Source organism: Sphaerodactylus townsendi, unplaced genomic scaffold (assembly GCF_021028975.2).
Source record: "Sphaerodactylus townsendi isolate TG3544 unplaced genomic scaffold, MPM_Stown_v2.3 scaffold_18, whole genome shotgun sequence".
Lineage (NCBI taxonomy): Eukaryota > Metazoa > Chordata > Lepidosauria > Squamata > Sphaerodactylidae > Sphaerodactylus > Sphaerodactylus townsendi.
The window spans coordinates 1,410,602-1,431,881 of record NW_025950341.1 but is presented as its reverse complement, the minus strand read 5'-3'; the positions used below and the strand labels follow the sequence as shown (position 1 = coordinate 1,431,881).

Below are 21,280 nucleotides of genomic sequence, written 5' to 3'. Positions count from 1 at the left end.
CCCAGGGACGGCAAAAATGCCATCCCTGGGAGAATGTTCGAACAGGACGTGTTGCTGCTGCGCAGCAGCGCCGTCCTGGCTTTCCCTGGGCGGCATGAAGCCGCCCCTGAAAACCTCGCTCAATGAGCAAGGTTATTGAGAAACAGCGTCTTTCTGGCGGCGTGGTGCAAACCGCACCACCGGGAAGCCGCTGCTTTCCCCATTGGCTCCACTCACCTTCTTGTGCAGTGTTCCTCTAGAGCAGGGGTAGGGAACCTGTGGCTCTCCAGATGTTCAGGAACTACAATTCCCATCAGCCCCTACCAGCATGGCCAATTGGCCATGCTGACAGAGGCTGATGGGAATTGTAGTTCCTGAACATCTGGAGAGCCGCAGGTTCCCTACCCCTGCTCTAGAGGGCTGCAGAGACCCACCCACACTGCCCTGCGACCTCTGGAGGTCACAGGGCAGCGTGGGTGGGTCTCTGCAGTCCTCCAGAGGAATGCTTCACAAGAAGGTGAATGGAGGGGGACCACTGAGAGGCGGCTCTGCGCAGAGCCACCTCTCCAGCTGCAGGGGACGTCAGGGCTGCGCGCACGCTAGCGTTTGAACAGCCTTGGAGCCTCCACTGCCATATTTCATGCTGGTGGAGGTGCGTTTCCGCACGTGTGCAGTAAAGGGCCCACATCTGAGCTATATCAAGTTTGGCTCACTTCTCCAAAGTACTGAGAAGTTCCAGGGGCAAAACCTACCTGTATTGAGTCCCTTTGGGTGAGAGAATACTGGATTCTTACAGTGTTTTGTAACATTTGCTTTATTTACCAATGGAGGAGGCAACGAGGCTCTCCTACAAGACAGTACACCCCTATGGGGAGAGGGAGAGATGTTGCTTCCAAAGAGCTTCAGCTGACACACAGTAATCTTTGTCTGATTCTATCAGTTTCTCTGTGAGCTATGAGTTGATGATAGTCATACAGATCCCCTGTGACACCTAGTTAGTACTGGCCTTTGGCCCGAGTGCCATCAGTATCTGTATTTGGATTGATATATGATCTGCTGCTATCATGTATTTTAGTGTTTTTATTGGTATACTATTTTATGATTTTATATTGTAAATCCATTTTACGTTTATTGTACACCGCCCAGAGCCCTCCAGGGGTTGGGCGGTCTATCAAATCAAACAAATAAATAAACAAATAAACAAACAAACAAATAAATACATAAATAGAAAATGATTTTAGGAGGTAAGCACTGTAGTAGATGGCAAAAATTTAATAAGAGAAATAATCAAAGATAAGGCTATGCAAGATGACTTGGTATGTATTTCTCTAAAAATGTCGGCTTGTCTAACATTTTTACTAGAAAAGCTTTTGTATGGAACCTTAAATCAGAGCTATTTTGGACATGGTTTTTGAGTAGGAAAAGTATGTAAACCTCCATACCCATTTCATGCTGACCATTTTGGACTGGATCCAACCTGACTTTCTGCTGGTGAAAAGGAATAAGGGATTCCATTTGACCACCAGAAAGGCATTGCTGGGGATCGTGGGACCTCTGTGGACAAGAGCCATATGAGATGGGACTGTGAAAAGGAAAGAAAATGGAAGGCATACAGTGAAAAAAACTATCTGAATCCAAGCCTATTTGAATAACAAACACATTCATGTATTCAGTAACAGTAAACTAAAATGAGCACACACAGAGTTGTTGCATGCGGTGGTTTACACACAAGTGGATTAAAAACAAAACAAAACGTTAAAATGGATTCCCCCTCAACCGTGGAAGCTCCCTCTTCTCCCATTTCTCTCTCTCCCCCTTTCTCCTTTTTTTCCACTGTTTACTTTCTCCCCTTTCTCTCTCTTTCCCTGTTTTCTCACTTTCACCTCTTCTTTATCTTCCGCATTTCTTTTTTGAATCTTTCTCCCATTTCTCTCTCCCCCTTCTCCTTCCCCCTTTCTCTCTCTTTGTTCCTCTCTTCCCCCTTTCTCTTTCCCTCTTTTTCTTTCCCCTTCTCTTTCTCTTTCTCTTTCTCCCTCTCCCCTTCTCTCTCTTCCTCCCTTTCTCACCCTTCTCCTTTTTCTCTTCCTCCTTCCTCCCCCTTCCCTCATTATCTCCCTTTCTCTTTGGATGGGGGATACACTACTGAGTGGCAGTCTGTGTGAACAAGATCTTGGGGACAGTAAGTTTAATATGAGCATCCAGTGTGATGCAGAAACAAAAATGGTTAATGCAATCTTGGGGAATATCAATATCCATATTGCCAGAGGTTGAGGAGGGGCGCAGTTTGAGAGTTTACCCTGGGTACCGTTTTCTGTAGATATGCTCCTGATTGTGGGGCATGGGGAGAGCCTAGGAGGCATGTTAAACACAGAAATACAGCTTACTGCCACATTTTCAGATCAGTCTCCGAAACAACTATATTGGGCACATAAAGTTGTCTTGTACTGAGTCAGACCATTGTTCTATCAAGATCAGCCTCATCTACTCTAACTGGCAGTAACTCTAAGGGCTCTCTCAGGTTTTTATATAATATACTCACTGCCTGGTAGTTTTAAACTGTAGTTGCCAGAGACACAACCTGGGATGGTCTGCATGCAAAGTGGACAGTGTACTAAGGAGTCACAGTCCCTTCCTAAAAGACCAGAAGCAATTTTCACTTGTTTTGGATAGTCACTGAAAAGTGCTTTCACATGCTGTGAGGTTTGAAAGACCATGTACTTTATTCATACTGCATTTATGCCTGAGCTCAGGACCTATAACACCATATATTATTGGTGGGCTATATTCATATAGGTAAGTCGTAGTGTGAAACTGAATTAGGAGATATGAATAGCTCATTCATCATACATTAGTACACTCACAGTACAATCCTGTGCCGAGTTGCTCCAGACTAAGGCCATTGATTTCAGTACACCAGGGGTGGGGTGGGGGTGGAGTATCTTTGGATAGGATTGCACTCTTAACCAACAAAGCTGCTGTAAACATGATCAGAAAGTGTTTTTTTGAACCAGATATAAAGTTTCCCCACTCATCAATGCCAGATTAATGTACCAAATATATGTCCAGTAAACATTTGATTTCCCTAGAGCAGAGGCTACATAAAGTGCTGTACCTAAGATTCTGGTACCCCAAGAGAAAGCAAGTAAGGATATGTATGATGAGCTTTGGAGCTGTTCACACAAACATTTTTGTAATTTGAATGCAACACCAAATGGTGACCCACATGCATGAATGAGGTAGTTTGCTTGATTAAAATATTTATTGTTCACATTTCTACCTTTAAGGAGCTGAAGGGGGCTTACAATGTAAATAATAATAACATACAATGAAATTCATTAAAAAAACGCTAATTAAAATCAATAATTTAAAATGACTATTAGGCTGTTGTAAATAAAACTGGCTTGAGCTACCTCCTAAAGATCAAGAGTGAGGGGACCAGGTACATTTTCCAGGGAAGTTGTTTGATAATTATAGGGCTGCCACAGAAAAGGCCCTTTCTCCTGTACCCATCAGATGAGCTTCTTTGGTCTTAGAGGCAGTCAAGAGGGCTTCTCGCTGTAATCTTAATTCTCAGGAAGGAATTTATGGGAGAAGACAGTCCTTCAGATGCCCCAGTCCCAACTGTTCAGGTCAAAGATCAAAACGAACATCTTGGATTGAACTCAGGAGCAGATTGGTAGCCAGTGTAATTGCTATAGGATTGGGGTCACACAGTCCTGGTAACTGGCCGTGATCAGCAGTCTAGCTTCAGCATTTTTCACTCTTCAAGGGTTGCCCTAAGTAGAGTGCATTTTAAAAGTTCAAGCTAGATGTAACAAAGGTATGGATTGCCATACATCAAACACCAAACGTAAATTTAAATCACCTTGCATTCATCAGATACAGTGTCCTTCTATGCCTTTACACATGTGAAGGAGCATATAAGATGTGGAGTAAATGATTGACATAAATGCATGTGTAAACCAACCCTTATTTCTAATGACTCATCTGCACAATTTATATGTGTCATGAGTCACAATATGCTTATGACAAAACACATCACTGACATGTACAGGTAAGGCATTTGTTAGAAGTTATTTGGACTATTTAATGTACCTGGGTTCATTAACAGGGCTAATAGTTTTCATGATTTGAGAAGCTGGGATGAAGCCAGAAACTGGGTTTGAGGATTGCTAAGGAGAGATAACATCAAAACAAAACATTGTATCCCTCTTGCAAAACTGGAAAATAGTCTAATCTCTTCCTTCGCAGTAAAATTCACTTCAAAAGCATGCTCCTTACTTCCCAGAAATCTTTTTCAAATAGTACTCTGAGTTAGTTACGTTACTTAAAATAACTTAAAAGAGGTTAACTCTTCCCAGGTCTTTCAGGGATGAGCCAAAGCATAGAACAACTCAGAGTACTTGTGGTAGTAGTCATTATGGGCTGAGGCAGGACCTTGTGACCTCTCTTGTTTGAATAGTCACGCAACACGTTCCTCTGTGGGGAAATATTTTGGCCATGGCCAGATGATGGATGGGTAGGTTAGTCTTCGGCCATCCAGGCAAGAATGGCCTTGCCTGCGTGGCCGCTCCTTTATATGCGGGCGATGACACAGGCCTCTTTTGGCTCCGCAGGAACGTGGAGCCAATCAGGGCCTGGCCCCCGCGCATGGCCCCCTCACTTGGGCAGCAACACAGCTTGTGCCGAGGCTCACCTGCCCACAATGGGCGGGCCCGGTCGAGCTGCTGGCCACTTGTTTTCCTCTGCCTTGAGCTATTGCAAACTCATGACAAATAAGTGGTCTACAATGAGCAGAAGCAGAGCATTTGCATGACATTGTTCAGAAAACAAGAGTTCCCAGATCACAAGTTAGGGAAAGGAGAATTAATGGTTGTTGTTCCTCAGCACTTCCTGCTGTTGTAACCCCCATGCCCAGAATGGGTTGGCCCAGAATGGGTTGACCCAGTAAGGGGGTGGAGACTCGGAGCAGCAGAGAGGCTGAAAGTGCTCTTTTGCAGAAGAACAAGGCTACCAGACTCGGACCTTGATTTCTATAAGCCCTTAACACCTTGTTAAGGTAATTTCAATATTGTTGGGAACTACTGGGAAGGGAGTAGTTTGTTGTTTTGCTTTTTAATGCTTGTAAATGTTGGAGTTTATTGACTTTCAGGGGTTTTGTGTATGTAAATGGTGAGAGTTTTCTGGGAACCTTCAAATAAAATCTTGAGATCCACGTTCACCAGAAAGCCTTTGAAGTCTTCAAAGGCCCAACCACCCAGCAAAGAAAGAATTGGACTTAGCAATATCAGTAGACTTTGTGAAATATAATGGGACTTGGAAATGCAAAACCTGGAACAGGACCTTGAATTTATGTAAATGTTAAATGTTGATGTTTAAATGTTATTTGTAAAGAGAAGTAAACTGTTTTTTGTTTTAGAATTTGGTTCTTTTGCAACTCCTTCCAAGTACTGCCCCACAGAACCCACAAGCTGAGGTTACAAATTGGCTAGCGTGGGGCTTGGAAGTGAGGATTGCAAAATATAAATTGCTTGCAATGGAAGTGTGCAGCAAGTTGGGGGTTTGATCCCCATACAATTGTTTTGTTATGTGATGTAAAGTTTGGGAAGAGATGTTGCTGTGTTAATTTGAAGCACTGTTTGGAAGTTGCATGAAGGAAGGGATTCCAGTTGCAATCCCCATCCACTTCTACTGCAAACTGCTTGGCTTTGAATTGCAACGTAATTGCTGCTTAAAGAGTTTTGCAGAGCGGCCAGTGCAAGCTAGAAGCTTAAAGAAAGGAAGAGAACAATGTTCTGCATTCAGATGCCTGCACCAAATGTGGTTCCTCCAAGTACAGGAATCTCTGGGGGAAATCATTGTTTAATGATTTCAAAAGTTGCATTGCAATTACTGTCCGGGACGACAGAATTTTTAGTGGGGGAGAATGTAACCCCCATGCCCAGAATGGGTTGACCCAGTAAAGGGGGTGGAGAGCTTCGGAGCAGCAGAGGGAGGCTAAGAAGAGCTCTTTTTTACCCAGAAGAACAAGGCTACCAGACGCAGGTTACCTTGCAGTTTCCTATAAGCCCTTAACACCTTGTTAAGGTAATTTCAATATTGTTGGGAACTACTGGGAAGGTAGTTGTTGTTTTGCTGTGTTGTAAATGTTGGAGTTTATTGTTTCAGGGTTTTTTTGTGTATGTAAATGGTGAGAGTTTTCTGGGAACCTTCATCATCTTGAATCCCGTTCACTAAGCCTTTGAAGTCTTCAAAACCAACCACCAGCAAAGAAGAATTGGACTTGGCAATATCAGTAGACTGTAAATATAAGGACTTGAAATGCAAACCTGAACAGGACCTTGAATTGTAAATGTTAAATGTTGATGTTTAATGTTATTTGTAAAGAGAAGTAAACTGTTTTGTTTAAATTTGGTTCTTTGCAACTCCTTCCAAGTACTGCCCCACAGAACCCACAAGCTGAGGTTACACTGTCACTTATTCTTCCCTATGTTGGTCATCCCATTCCCCCCGTCATGTTTATTTGTGGTTTTAGAATTTTTGGGGGGGGGGGGTATAAGTTGGGTGGGGGAGAAAAAGATAAAAAAACCCTGAAGGAGTTGGGACTGGGGCATCTGAAGGAGTTTGGGAGAATTGGCAGGTAGTGTCAAGTTACTGATTATCCCCTATATACAGAGGACCCTGCCCACAATCAGTTTTAGAAGACGAAGAAGAGAGGAGGAGTTTGCATTGATACCCCCTTTTCTCTCCTGTAGGAGGCTAAAAGGGGCTTACAATCTCCTTCCCCTCCTCACAACAAACACCCTGTGAGGTGGGTGAGGCTGAGAGAGCTCTGTAGAGCTGTGACTAGCCCAACATCACCCAGCTGGCATGTGTTGCACAGGCTAATCTAGTTCTGCAGATAAGCCTCCACAGCTCATGTGGCAGAGCGGGGAATCAAATCCAGTTGTCCAGATTAGAGTGCACCTGCTCTTAACCACTATGCCACTGCTGCTCCTAACTTCATAAATTATAGTTTTACCCTGAAACTTCTTTGTGTTCATACTTTGGAATGAAAACAGGTTTGCATGACCCACCACAGTCCTTCTAAATGTGCATTGAGTAGCTGCAGGTAAAGCTGTATTAATGTCAAATGGATTTCTGTGGGTATGGCAGCTTAATAGTCTAGTAATGTGCTGTGTCACTTGATATCATATCTGCCATGTGGAGGTTGTGTGAAACCAAGGTGAAGAAGGCTACCTAAGAACATAAGGGTCGCCCTTCGGGATGATACTATATGGCTTGACTAGCAGCCAGCCTACGAGGTGGCTGGAGATCTGCTATTACATAGAGATATCTGGATTCTCATAAATATAGTAAAAAGGTGATAGCATTTCGCTTTTGTTTATCCTATCCCCGAAAGCTAATGCACATCAAATTCTAACCATGAAGTTCCTTTTAGCTGTACTATCTAAGAGTCTGTTCTTGAATTTGGTTGACCTTTTTGAAGTTAGTTATACATTATTTGAAGTGGTTCTTCCATTTTCTTAGTCCTGAAGCTGGGATAATCATTTTCATTGGATGGCTTCAGTCTAGTATTGTGAAAAATAAGTAGTCTATGGATTCCAGATCCTTGTAGAAAAGGATTTGGAAAGATAAGAGTAGAAACTTCAAGATGTCTATACTCAGATGTCTATTATATATTATAGATAGATCTGCCATTGAAAATGAGTTTGAGGGTCTTTTGTAGTGAGCCATTGTAAATATCAACAATGGTTGCCTAATTAGAGCTTTGCTATGTGTTTACATTATATTCTTGTTGTTCTATGTATTATGTTGTGATCTGATTTCTTTTTGTAAGGTGGTTGGCTCCCTACCAATGGAAAGGTGGAAAAAAATTAAATGAGCCAATGATGAATAAATGAATAGTTAAAATAATACAGGCTTTTTTACTGTCACATCTACACAGTGTCTCTCCTTCATACAAACCTGCCTGCTGATATGTAGTCTCCTGAGACCTACAATGGTACCCTGCAACCAATCAAAATGATGCAAGATAGAATAGTTCAAGAACTCATGAAAGGTTAAGGAAGGAGTTATGTAATAGGGAGAAGATAAATAAGCCCAGGTTGACTGACGTAGAATGCTGCCAGCTTTGTTTTAGCTCACTGGGGCTGACGAGAAGGTTATTGGATTGACTCAGTCTATCCTCTTTAGTAGAGTTAATGCCATTCCTTATTTGGAAAGATGGAAACATTTTAAATAGATGCAGGTCAAAATTTCACTGGTCTTTTAAAGTTACCTCAGGTTGGCCAATAATACTGGAAGTGACTTAGGTTTGATCTTAAAGCAGCAATATTAGATCAGTAACCATAGCAGTAGCAGTAATGACAATAAATCCATGGTACCCTCATTCCCAGTGACTTGGCCAAACTGATAGTTGGTCTATGCCTTGAGCCTCCTTTGAATATTGTATATAAACTGAACTTGTGGTAATTTATTTCAATGTTTTTCAAACTGTATTGTGGGGACCCTGGAAACTTAATTGATGAGAGCAATAATTATGAACAAAAGTTGCAGCTTAATGTGTTGACTCAAACCAATATACCAAATCAAAAGCCATGTCATATATCTTATTAAAATTGAGCAAAATAAAAAGAGTGTGTAAACTTGTGAGTTCTCCAGAACTTTTCATCAGGCTGGATGCTAAAAGGGGAGAGAGAAAAAGGTTCTTTTAAACCATATTTTAAAGAATCCTTGATAACTTGTCTGCTACTGCTTGTTTTCTGTGGCACTGTTCAGCTGGGGGAATACTGGACACACTCAGCAGTGCTTTGTCAGTACTTGAAGGCCAACAGGAACTCCAGGTTGGCTCAGCTAGCATCCTATGTGGCATGAGAGCATGCTCAGAATTCCTCTGCAATATATAAGGATTTTTGTGCAGATACTAAGGTGGTCCCTCAAAAGAAAAACCTTATGAAAATGGTTCCTTGAGGAAACACACTCACAGACAGACAAACAAACCTAGTTCTGTAATCATCAAATTGTTTTAGATATCCACCCTCCAAGATATTTGTATAAAACAAAGTATACTGTAATAGTGAAAACTCAGTCAGCATGGTATAGTAGTATATGCACTAGATAAGGATTGGTTCAAATCTTAACTTAGCCATGAAGTTCACTAGACCTTGGGCAGTTTACTGTATCTTAGTCTAACTTGTGATGAGGATCATTGGTGGACATATACACTAGTGATCCCCTGTGCAACACCCCTTGGTATCATGGTGCCCACAAATATATTTTCTGGTGACAACTTGCTACTTCCCCTGAACACTTCTTTTGCAAAGCAAAGAACCAATCCTGACTTTCCATGCCTCACTGGAGCAGGAGATACTTTAAAAGACACTGGGAAACATCACCTGTAGGTTTACTAAGAGAACAGAAATAGCTGTACCTATCAAAAAAGGATGTTTAGCTTGAAACTTCCTTATATTTTGTAATTGGCCGCCAGTACAGCTATTTTGTGATTAGTCCTACCTCCTGTGGCAATATTTCTCAAAAATGCCACAATTGTCCATGAGCACAGAGGGGTTGAGGATTCCTGATGTAAATTGTATTGAGTTCCTTGGAGAAAGGTGATGTAAATGTTAGATCACCTCCTAGGGTGGTTTAAGTTAACAGGAACAGGGGGAAAGAAGAAAAATAGAAACCCCACTGTGTTCAAAGCTCAGGCTGCCTGCCAGCAACAGCCACTGATGCCTTTTTTATTTAGGAATTGGACAGGTGACCAGCAATGGCAGCCACTTGTGCTTGATTACAGTTGTAGCTGATACAATCATTTTGTGAGGTAACTGTCTTTACCTGTCTTTAAGAATGCAACCAAAGAACATATGCCTAATCAATTATGGAATTTCCTTTTACGAGCCCAATAACTGGAAAGCAGCCAAGGAGTTGTATATTTGATTTTCATATGCATTTTTCCAGGAAAAAATATTTTTAATTCTTGATGCCTCATTGCTGAACAGTTTTGTAATAACATTACCAGATCTGAGTTTCAGGGTTTTAGCCACTTTCTCATAAACACCCTTCAAACATTCCAATCATGTAAAATGAATGTGTTTGTATTTTTGGGGGTGGGGAGCGGGATTATGGTAGTAAATTCTGTCCCCCACCTTCACATTCATTGTAATATACACATAGACCCCACAAATGTACAGTGTAAAAATGCTGTTGAATTTCTTAGGCTTTGCTGGTTCTAGCTGTATGTGCTATGGATCAACATGGCTGCTTACCTTTTTGTCCATAAGTAGGCTCTCTATGCACATGCCAATGAATTTGTATAAACTGAGGATACAGTTTGACACTGTGATCCCATATGTGCTAATTTATATGTCTTTAGAATGTCTGAAAAGAGCTAGTCTTCTAGGCAAACAACTAAAATATCAGTTTGAAAGCTTGAAGCAAGGGGAAAGCTATTTTCCCCAGTGTTCAGAGCTAGTGTAGTGTAGTAAAGAGTGTCAGACTAGGATCTGGGATATCCAGTTCTGAATCTCCACTCATGCTTTGGAAGCTTGCTGGGTGACCTTGGACCAGTCAAACTCTCTCAGCCTAAACTACCACTCAGGGTTGTTGTAACGATGAAACGGGGAAGAGGAGAATGATGTAAGCTTTGGGTCCTCATTGGGAAGAAAGGTAGAGTATATGTGTATGTTTAGTGCCATCAAATTGCTTTCGATTCATGATGACCCCATGAATCAATGTCCTCCAGTGGCGTATTTGCATGGGGATATGTGGTAACCCATGTCCCCAGGCGCAACTAATCTGGTCATGTGGGGGGAAGGGTGCAAAATTGGTCCACCACGTGACCAGATGCCTTCCGGCCCAGCTGCTGTGCAAAGGAAAGGGGTTGCCCTCAGCTCCTCATCCCAGCCAAGGAGCTGGGGCATGAGAGAAACTGGGCAGGGAAAAGGGGCTGCCCTTGGCTCCTCTTCCCAGCCAAGCAACTGGGTTGCAAGAGAAACTCATTCCATGGCTGCTAGGCAGGGAAGAGGGGCTGGAGCCTGACTCACAAGTAAGCAAGCCTCTACACGGGGTGTGTGTGTGCCTCCGAGTACCATTTGGCCCCCATACACCTCTCATGTCCTCTAAAACATCTTGTCACTAACAGCCTTCCTCAGGTCTTGCAAATTGAGTGCTGAAGCTTCCTTTATAGAATCAATCAGTCTCATATTAGGTCTTCCTCTTTTTTTGAGGCCTTCAACTTTTCTAAAATTATTGTCTTTTCCAGTGAGTATTATATTCTCATAATGTGACCAAAATATGATAGTCTCAGTTTAGTCTTGTTTAGCTTCTCAGGAGAGTTCACATGGATTTCATGAAAATGCTTAATTTCAGCCTCAAAACATTTTATTTGCATCCAATTATTTACCAATCTTATTCCTCAAAACATTTTTAAAATGTTTCCTGCTTTCTGTATGGTAAGAAAACATTTTATTTCTCCCATCCAGTTTTGAAGCTTTTACTTTCATGTCTCTGCCACCCACCATTTTCTGCCACTTCAGTGATCCTCTGAGCTTTCTGCCATTTGCTGAGTTTTCCTAAGGATGTTTTGTCATCTGCCATCGTAGCTTCCTGCTGTTTCTATAATTGCTGTGCACTTATAAATTCATTTTTGCCTGCCAAATATGTGAACGTGCCATTTTTTTCTTTTTTTGTGTGTGTGAGGCAGGTTTGATGCTACGTAGATACAACTGAATTGGCAAGGCTGTGCAGATTTCGAGTATCCATAGATTTGAAGAAACGTTTGTGTGTTTTTAAAAAAGGAACAATTCTCAGCTGAAATACTTTATTTTTCCAGGCTATGTGGACAAATGTTTCCAAAAATTTTAAATGCTTTGTGTGGGAAAAGCCATTAGAGTGATTCTCTAGTAACAATTACTTTTGTCTTCTTAATTGTCAGTTCTAGTCTTGCTTTGGCACTTTCTGCTTTGATACTCACCAGTATGCATCTTTATACATCTTCATGTATTTTCTTCCATATTTTTACATAATTGTCTTTAAATAGTGTATAATTTTGTCCATTCAAGTTAATTCAGTGATATTTAACTATTTGAAATGATATCACATCCTGTAATTTTACTACTGTCCATTTTTTCCTGTTTTGTTACGATTTTTATTAAAAATTATAAAACATTGTTTTTTTCTATTAATTTTGTATCATAAAAAAACCAAATTGTTCTATTTGATCCATCAAATGTTTAATTGATAGTTGTGGATTAATAAAGGTCAGTATTACATCATCTGCATAACTTTTATCTTATATTCTTCTCCAGCAACACTCAGACCTTTGATCTTTTTCTGATCTTTGTTGCCAGAACTTCTAAATCAAGAATGAACAGGAATGAAGATAATGGACAACCCTGATACATTCCATTTTCAATTTGTAATTTCTCTGTAAGAACATCATTTAGTAATACCCTCACATGCTGCTTGGTATAAATACTTTGTATCCAATTAAAAAATCTTGAGCCATATTTTAAGCTTTCCAGTTTTTTTAAATATAAAAATCCAGGAAACGTTATCAAATGCTTTTTCTGTGTCCAAAAATATAAACATTGTCTTTTTTTTCTGTAAAAAATTCCATAGCGTTAATAGTAAATTATACATTATCTTTCATATATCCTTATGGTACGAATCCTATCTGGTCTTTGTGAATTAGTTTATTTGTGCACCTTCTTAATCTGGTCACCACAATTGTTGAAAATAATTTGTAATCCACATTCTGCAGCAATATACGTCTATATGACTGTGATAATTCTGAGTTGTTCCCTTCTTCATGAATCAATGTGATGTGTGCTTCCTGGCATGTTCGTGGTTATTATTTCTTTTTTACTTATTCTGTTCATCACTTCTTATAGAGGTAAAATTAGCTTCTCTTCTAAACATTTGTAATTTTCTGCTGTCAGGCCATCTGGTCCTGGGATTTTTATTTTTTTTATTTTATTTATTGTCCCACTTATATACCACCCTCCCCCGGAGGGCTCAGGGCGGTTTACAACACTAACAAGACAAGTGAAAACAAAATGCATACAAAGGTAAAAGTTAAAATACAGCGCTCAATTATCATAAACCAATTAAAATATAGATGGCATCCGACTATTAAAAAACTCCTCTTAAGAGGGGAACAGTGGGCCTTAGATTGTTCTCGGGCACACATATCAGCAGCTGGTCTCCCCAAAGGCCCGGTGGAATAACTCAGTCTTGCAGGCCCTGTGGACTTCATTAAGGTCCCGCAGGGCCCGGACAGCTGGAGGGAGAGCATTCCACCAGGCATGGGCCAGGGCCATAAAAGCTCTGGCCTTTATGACTAAAGTTAATTTTTGGGATATAATATTTTGGTTCAAAAATTCTTTATGCTCCACTGTAAATGTTTCAACAGGTATGTTCATAATGTAATATTTTATAGCTGATTCATCTCAAGTTACTTTTGTATACAAGTCTATGTAGAATTGGACAAATTGGTCTTGTATTTATTTCTCCACATAAGTAATTTAACCTCCTCTCTTTATTCCAGTGATTTTTTTTTCAATTTCCTTCCTTAAATTGTGGGATGAAATCTTCTTGGTTTATTTGCATGTTCAAAATTCCTTTGTTTTAAAAATCTCAATTTTTTTTGCATTTGCTTAGTTTCTAACAAGTCCAATTGAGTTTTTAAGTGCTTAAATATAGTAAATCCTTTGTGAAGTTAAAAACACCAATACAACAGACAGAAGACATAACATACAAAAGACATATGAAGTTACATTGGCTGAGGAATTCTTGTTGTTGACTCTGCTTCCTTCTCTTCTCTGTTTGATTCTACTTTTAAACCATCAACCGTTGCTAGGCTCTCTCTTCTATCTGCTAGGAACTTCGCTGTGCAGCTTCTACTGATCCTCTTCAGAACCATTTGCTTCTATATCAGCTCCTTAAGTTTCAGATTTATTCGTAATACTATAGTCCATAAAACACAATGGCTAAAATATTCATACCTTGCTTGTTGTGTTTGACTCAGTAACCCACAATATGCATATAAACACAATGCAGAATCAAAAGCTTCACATACTAAAAGGATGGAACTGGTAAGTTTTAAATGTTAGCTAAAATGTCAATATACCTTTGATTTATCACAGTCCTCTGAACCGTATTAGTCAAGATTGTTTCAGGATTTGGTTACGGGTTTTTTTGTGCCCAGAAAGTGAATTCTGCCACTGTTTTATACTCAGGTTCTGGACTTCAGGTGACCCAGCAGCACTAATTTGGGGGCCTCTGATTTGTGTTTAGACTGGTAGAAGATAATGTGATGCAAGTTGAAAAACTGGCTGGTGTGGCTAAAATTTAAAACTTAACATGTAAAACTCATTCTGGAATTACTGACATTTGTCTCAAGATGTAGCTAGCTAAATTCTTCATGCCTTGGTGATTGTGTTTAACACTTTAAGATCTCAGATGTGGATTGCCTGGTTTTTGGATACTTCTGTAGTGTTACTTTGGCAATCTAAGCTCTGTAATGAATGGTTTCTGGTTCTTAATACCAGCTCATTTGCCCAGTCAAACCACTGTATTCAGATAACATCTTGGGTGTAATTTTGTTCTAGCTATCAAGGGCAGGGTGTTGATGTTAGACATACATCAAAGACTAGAGCCACAGCCTTGTTAAAATGTCATCATGAATTGCGGTCATCCTCCAAGGTCCTTGACTCCAAAAGTTAATTTTTTGAGATTGGTCCAAAGTGAGGTTATATGTATTTTATCTCAAGCCCATATGGCTATGAATGCATACACATCAACAAATGTTAAAGAACTATTAAGTTTATAGGACCCAGCGTGGTGTAGTGGTTAATAGTGGTAGACTCCCCACAGTGGTAGACTCCCCACTCCTCCACATGAAGCCTGCAGGATGACCTTGGGCCAGTCACAATTCTCTGAGAACTCTCGCTGCTCACATGGAGCCAGGCAATGGCAAACCAACTCCAAACGTCTCTTGCCTTGAAAATCCTATGAGGTTGCCATAAATTGTGCCTTGACAGCACTTTCCACAGCCACATGAAGATCATAGCCTGCCATTTTATGTACAGTAGCTGAGGCATATTTTTAACTTGCAATTGTAATATTTTGACCTGCAATAGCATACTGTCAAAACAATTTCATTTTTCTAATAGATCTTTAACTGAAAGAACATGTCTAATATATGTTTAGAAGAAATCACTGGAGGACTAATTCTTATAGAATAGGAAAATACAACAGGGAGAATAGAATCTTCAGCAAGATAAGATGAGGCTGGCCGAAAGTCAAGCACTCATCTTTAATATGAAAACATCAGTGTTACAACCAGGTCCTGTTTTTCATGTATGAAATATTCAAATGCCTGCATCTGGCGAGCAGAGGAGGAAGGATGGCATAACTTGTACCACCCAACTGTTCCCTCATGTAATCAACATCTGAGATCTTAAACTGCTTCCTTATGCTTAGGTCTGTAGACTTTGCAAAAAAGCAAGTGAGGGAAGGTTGGGGGAAGTAGGGAAGAAAACTGAGCCTACTCCCTCGGCCCTGTCTCTTCCTCCTTCCTTGGCATATGTTCTGCATGCATGGAGGGAAAGATTGTGCCCTTAAGCATAGCTCTTTAAAATCTTGTTGTCCTTTGAGGTAGTATAAGTCTCAGTGTACATATGTGTTTATTTTCAGATTGTAAACCCACCCTGAGCGAAGAGGTATGGGGGTTAAAGATTAAAACCAGTCAGGAATTATTTAAAAGCTGTTATTTGGTTTCCATAAAATGGAAAACCACAGAACTTATATTGTAGCTGAGAGGCTTTTTTTCCTTTTAAAAAATAATAACCTTTTCTATATTTAGTCCTAGGAAAGATTCTGGCCTATTCCCAGAGTTATTAGTTAAACTGGTCCAGCAATGACAACTTTGAAAACATTATGGGAGACGTAAAAATGTATGTGAATATTCCAGTATGACTTTTTAACAGAATTCTGTTGTTTTAATATAGGATGAATCTGCAGCACAAATCTCTCTGATGCTGCTCTATAGTTCAGTGATAGAGAATCCACAGCCACATAGCATGGAAAACCCACAACAACCAGATAGAGAATCCACTCAGCCAGCTGAAAGTCGCAGTTTCAATCTGCAGCATCACCAGTTTAAAAAATCAGGTTGTAGGTGGTGTGAAAGACATTAGACCCTGGAAAGCCACTGCCAGTCTGAACAGTCAATACAGACTTTAGTGGACCAGCAATCTGATTCAGTAAAGGGCAGCTTCATGTGTTCAGTGTGTTCAATCACATTTCAGGAAAGAACATATTTCATATACAGATTTGGGATTCTGTCAGCCTCACTCCCCCATTGCTTCAGACAGCAGACCTCCATGGGAGAATCGGAGCTGGGAGGTTTCTATCAAGGATTCAAATCTATGGCTGTTTCTGCACGGCCAAATAACAGCGCTCTAAGGCTGGAAAAAACACTGTTCCCTAGGATGCTGTTTGCACAGGCCATCCTGGAGCAGTGTGAAGGTGCCGCTTTAAACCCCGCTCAATGAGCAAGGTTTTTGCAAAGTGGCGTCTTCCTGTCGGCGTGGTGCAAACCGCACTGGCGGGATGCCACCGCTTTTCCCTTCGCCTCCACTGACCTTCCTGTCCAGCGTTGCTCTGGAGGGCTGCAGAGACCTGCCCACACTGCCCTCTGACCCCTGGAGGTCGGAGGGCAGTGTGGGCTTGAGTCGAGAATCCTCAAGAGCAACTTTGCTGGGTAAAATCAGAATCAGAAGAACAACCGAGAGACAGCTCCATGCGGAGCCGCCTCTCCAGCTGGGGGGAAAGTTGGGGCTGCTCGCATGATAGCGTGTGAATGGTTCCCAAGTCTCCACCGGCACAATTCATGCCGGTGGAGCTGCGTTTCCGCACGTGTGTGGAAACAGCCAAACTTTCAGTTAGATTGCCAATGAGTTTTCAAACACTTTGTCATGTCCTCTTTTGAAATTATGGCGCTGCTTTTCACTGTGCTGTGTCAAATCCCAAACAACTCACATAAGTCTGCTGGAAAGCCCCTTTCTTACTTGGAAACAGTAAGTCCTGCTGCCTCGTCGTTTTTGCATGCCTCGACTGACACAGATGGGGTCGAGGCACTGAAAACGACGAGGCAGCAGGACTTCCTGGTCACGTGGGGGGCCGATTTTGCACCCCCCCCACGTGACCAGAAGAGTGGCACCCAGGGTCAAGGGGTACCCCTTGTCCCTAGGTAGATACGCCACTGCATATATTACAATCATTCTCAATCATTCACCACAGAATGATGACATTTTCATGTAAGTGACTGTCAGCATGGCGAATCTCTGAATTTTCTCCTATTTGCTAGTTTTGTATGGGAATGCTTACAAGGCAGTAATGTCACTGTACTGTCAAAAGGCTTTGAATTAGGTGGATGTTGTGGGTTTTTCAGGCAACAGTTTGGTAGGCTTTGCTTGCATCTGTGCCTTGGAGAAACACCTCTTACAGTGACATGTCTCTGAAGAAACCAACCATTGGTGAAATATTAGGAGCAAAAACTACCAAACTGTAGCCACACAGCCTGGAAAACCCACACTATCCAATGTCACTATTCAAGATATTTCATATCCTCACTGAAATTTATATATATGGATGCAAATTAGAAATCTCCAAATTTAAGTTTAAATGTCTTATAATTAGACAGCGTCAAAGATATGAACCTGCTGCATTTAATCTAGGGTTAATCTCTAGTTGTCTTCATTGGAGCAAGATCAAATACTTCATCTGAGATAAATTCTTAGTTATCTCACATTATGGTTGACCATCTGCAATCTTTAGAAACTGTTGCTTATGGTTTTGTAACATTCACAGTAATGAAGTAGCATTGGATAGGCTTGGAGGCAAAACTTAAGCAAGGACTCAATTCACAGCAAAATTAGTTAAGAACAATTTCATTTAAAAGAGGTGACCCCTATCATAACATTGCTGACCCTCTCCTTGTTTTTTTACCAATGGATGTACCCCACTGACTTCATGCCCCGGGTATAATTTTTACTTAAAGATACAGTGGAAACATAACAAGAATTCTACAAAGGCAGTCTCTTGCTGTGTATTTTTTTAAAAAAATTATCAGAAGTTTGTTGTTTCGCTATAACAAATATAAAAATAGGTTACAGCAGCAAGTGTATACACATAAAAGCAGGGATGGGATTCAAATAATTTAACAACTGGTTCCAAAGGAGTCAGTGGTGGGATTACAACCAGTTCTCTGAACTAGACAAAAATTACCTACTGGTTCTATAGAACTGGCGCGAATAGGCTGAAACTCACCACCGCATAAAAGGCTAGCAACGTATTAACCCTTTGATCTCCCCCCAGTAATGGTTTTCAAGATCAAAACTGAATCACTCTTTTACCAACAACATTGGAGATTTTTTTTAAAAGGATGGGTTGGATCCTGAGGATCTGTTCTGCTAGGGTGGCTTGGTCTTCCAATGCAAGAAACCTTCTCCTAACATAGTCTTGTGTCAGAGGAAGACTTCTTGTACCAAAGGAAAGCATCTCCTCTAGTAGAATGGATCTGCAGCATCCAACCCAATGCTTTAAAAATGTGATGAGCTTGCAAGGAGTGCAGGGTGTTTAGTAATCCATTTAACCTTAACAATTAGGTTTGCTCATTTTTTTTTATTTAAAAATACTCTTGGGTAGGACTGCAGCCTAGAGCAGTGCAGAGCTTGCTAGGACAGGGTGGATCCAGGGTGAAATCTGATAAGATGGGGTGGAGAGGAATTAGGCAGGCCAGGGATGAAATTAAGGTGGAGCCAGGGAGGATCTAAAGTTTATGTGCTTTTCAGGTCACAGTACCAATAACAGAACATGGCTTTACAGGTGGGGCCAGTAAAATACTAGTTACTCGGCAAGGCTTTTTCACTTAAGATCAGTGCCATTTTTTACTCAGCAAATAAGTCGTCATATCTTTAATAACAAAATCGCAGTCATTTCTCTCATTGCTGCCTTGCAGAGAAGGCAAAACAATGGACAGTTCAGATTTACCCACCCGTCCACTTGTACAAACACTATGGTTTTGATCCAGTCAAAAGAGAATGCAGTCAAGCTACAGTCCCCTGTGCCTGATTAGTTGTCCCTCTGGGGAGTTCTTTTCCGTCCATGGTGGTTTCTTGGTAAGGTTGCCAACTCTAGGTTGGTAAATTCCTGGTCATTTGGGGGTGGAGCCTGGAGAGAGGGTTAGGGCAGGGCTATCTTAACAGCATTGTGGGCCACTGGACAAAGCATTGTGTACATGTGTGGTTGCAGAGGTGAGTGTGACACTAAATCAGATGCAAATGTCAACATCCACATGTTGTTATAAAAATTGACGCTAATATTGTTTACCATATTCTGTAAAACACATGCTAAATATGCTAAACATGCTGAATAACAAATATTTATAGCTTATATACCGTAGTTTAGTATTTATTCATTTATTTATTGACAGAAAGTCACAGCATACATAGATTAGCATGGGGCCCCTGGGCAACTTGTGGAGCCCCTGGGCAACTGCCCAGCATGCTCATGGGTTAAGGAGGCAAGGGACCACACTCGATCTTAGATCCTATAGAGTCCCTACTCTGAAGCTGCCATTTTCTCTAGGGGATCAGATCTTAATTGTAATTCTGGGAGATCACTTGGAGGTTGGTGACTCTGTTTCTTGTGAGCATGAAGAACACGGAAGGAAACTGGAATGAGTAGAAGGGTTTCCAAGTCTGTAAGTATTTCTTTTAACTTTCTTTGTAACTTTATAAGCAAGTGCTAGTGAAGCATGGATTCTTATGGTCACTGTCTCCATATTCCCTGATCTACAGCAGTTTGTCCTATAAAGAAGCCTCCTGTGTTAACTAAGTGTTAACTAACACTTTGATCCACAATAGGAAGGTTTTGGTAGATCATTGTTAGATTGGAATTTCTGTTGTTAATGATTTTAATTTCTGTAACATTCAATAAAATTTATTTTTTAAAAAACCCCACTACCAATCCTCCCTGATAAGCAGGCATCTTTAATTAATTATCCTACTATTTTAGTAAACAGTGCAAAGATACAAGTTTATAATTCAACTTAGTGTTGTATTAATGCCCAAGTCCTAAACACATTTTAGGAGAAGTTACTTTCAATGAAATGAATTGGATTTCCCCTTCAAATACATGTGTTCTTTTCTAGGAACAGCAGTTGGGATATGTGTGTGTATAAACATATTTATGCATAGGCAGTAGCATTTTTTTTAAAAAAATTCCTAGCGTTTACACCTTGGCTATTTCAGTGCATACACAAACACCTACAAAAATATAAAAATCATAGCATATTCCCAATTAAAGTAAAAAAGATCCATAAACCCAAAGATTTATAAAATGCTTTAGGGCAGGGTCTAGCAAAAATGTAATGTTCATACAATACTATACAATAAATAAATTTAAATAATAACATAAAGAAACCTACCTGGTGCGTTCAGGTGCTATGTCCACTTTTTCTGGCGTAACCACCAATGTCCTTCACAGATTGAAGCAGAGGGAAATGTGAGTCCCTAGCTGCCTTATGCTTGAAAGTAGGAAGATCCGGGTAGAGATTTAGACTTCTGGATCCAATGACCCTAGCAGAAATAGCACTGAATAGGTAAGAGGATCATGATAAAGGAATTAGCAAATTCTGCTAATTAGCCTGGACCAATGAAATGCTAGACTTCCTGGGGATTTGAAGGATTTACTACAAAGATAGAATTGGGAGGGAAAAATAACCCTTGCTAGCCTGAGTTACAGAAAGCAATTCAGTATTGTGGGCTTGAGGGCTTGGTTAACTGAAGGCCCAAGAGACACTATTACTATTATTCCCAATGGCACCATGCACATAAAATATGAATTAAACATTCCTTACCAATTTTATTAATATTTAGTGAGTACAATACTTGTGTTCTCATTAGGTGTGAGTATTCCATTCCTAAGGGTGGAGCTATTACAGAAACACCATTGAAAGTGATGGTGGAATCCACCTCCAAACAGCATCACTTTCAATGGTGTTTAAACTAGGGAGCCCAGATTTTAAATCCACCTTAAAGGGAGAATCTGGGGTCCCCAGTTAAAACAACATTGAAAGTGATGTTGTTTTGGAGTGGATTCTCTCCCACCCTGAAACGGCATCACTTTCAATGTTTAAACTGCGGACCTCAGATTCTCCCTTTAAATCCATGTCGAAGGGGGTGGATTTAAAAGGAGAATCTGGGAAAAATTTGGAGGGTGCCTGCTA

The 21,280-nt window shown here is 40.6% G+C and overlaps 1 protein-coding gene across 1 annotated transcript in view; it reads right to left on the bottom strand.

The window, feature by feature from the left end:
- Nucleotides 1-20,626, bottom strand: part of PDC (phosducin) — a 29,596-nt gene extending 8,970 nt beyond the window's left edge. The window contains exon 1 of the mRNA XM_048482501.1: nucleotides 20,480-20,626. The gene's annotated coding sequence lies outside the window, so the exon portion shown is untranslated. The remainder of the gene's footprint in view (nucleotides 1-20,479) is intronic.
- Between the last annotated feature and the right edge of the window lie 654 nt (nucleotides 20,627-21,280).